The sequence below is a fragment of the Triticum urartu genome, chromosome 5A (assembly GCF_056163025.1).
Source record: "Triticum urartu cultivar PI428250 chromosome 5A, HENAU_Tu73, whole genome shotgun sequence".
NCBI classification, from domain to species: Eukaryota; Viridiplantae; Streptophyta; class Magnoliopsida; order Poales; family Poaceae; genus Triticum; species Triticum urartu.
In genome coordinates, this window is record NC_141877.1 from 681,693,342 (window position 1) to 681,694,449 (window position 1,108).

The 1,108-nt window shown below is 56.7% G+C and overlaps 1 pseudogene; it reads right to left on the minus strand.

Annotated features, from left to right (window-relative positions):
• Nucleotides 1–465: 465 nt before the first annotated feature.
• Nucleotides 466–604, minus strand: LOC125511854 (small nucleolar RNA Z247; annotated as a pseudogene).
• Nucleotides 605–1,108: the final 504 nt, after the last annotated feature.

Here is a 1,108-nt window from a genome sequence, read left to right on the forward strand (position 1 = left end):
GCTGTTGGAGCCCTCTTCCTCAACCTCTCCCTCCTCCTTGCTGGATCAAGGCGCGGGAGACGTCCTCGCTCCGTACGTGTGTTGAACGCGGAGGTGCCGTCCGTTCGGCACTAGGATCTTCGGTGATTTGGATCACGTCGAGTACGACTCCATCAACCCCGTTCTCTTGAACGCTTCCGCTCGTGATCTACAAGGGTATGTAGATGCACTCCTCTCTCCCTCATTGCTAGATGAGTCCATAGATTGATCTTGGTGATGCGTAGAAAATTTTAAAATTTTGCTACGTTCCCCAACAGTGGTAGCCGTAGGTGTCACCAGAGCGAGCGCCGTCGCCCTGAGGAGCACCACGTCCGCGCCCACCGCCATGACTCTGCCCCTGGTGACCGCGCCCATGGCCGCGGCCACGGGACGCGGAGTTCGCAGACGACTGCCGAAGATCGCCACCATGAAGGAGGGTGAGGCGGGCATCAAAACTCAGAAGCTGATTGTACAACTCCTGGACGGTGATGGGTTCCACATGAGCGGTGAGTGCAGAAATCACTGGATTGTACTCCATGTCCAAACCAGCGAGGATCTTGGAGACGATTTCCGGATCGGAGAGTGCCGCGGCAGTGTACGCGACTTTATCAGTAAGGCTCTTGATCCTGCCAAGATAGTCAGCCATGGTCATGTTACCTTTTTTGAGATTGGTGAGCTCGATGCGGGTGTTGATGGCCTGGGCTTGACTCTAGGCAGCGAACATGGCATGGATGGCGCTCCAAACTTCGGCTGGCGTCTGTAGCGTCGCGACCTGAGCGAGGATATCGCGGGAAAGAGATCCCATCAAGTACCCTTGAAGTTGTTGCTGTTGTGCGTACGTGAGGGATCGGGCGTAGTTGAAGACTTGTTCTTCCTTGCAGTCCTTGGTAACGGTGAGGGTGGCCGGTGGTGGCGGGCTCGTCCCGTCGAGGTGGTGTTCCATCTGAGCGCCTTTGATCTGAGGCAGCACAATGGCCTTCCATAGAAGGAAGTTTCCCCTCGTAAGCTTCTCCTCTGGTGGCGATCTGAGAGACCCCGCGGTGGTGGTGGAGGAAGACGACGCGAAGGCGGAAGATGACGAGGTGATGAG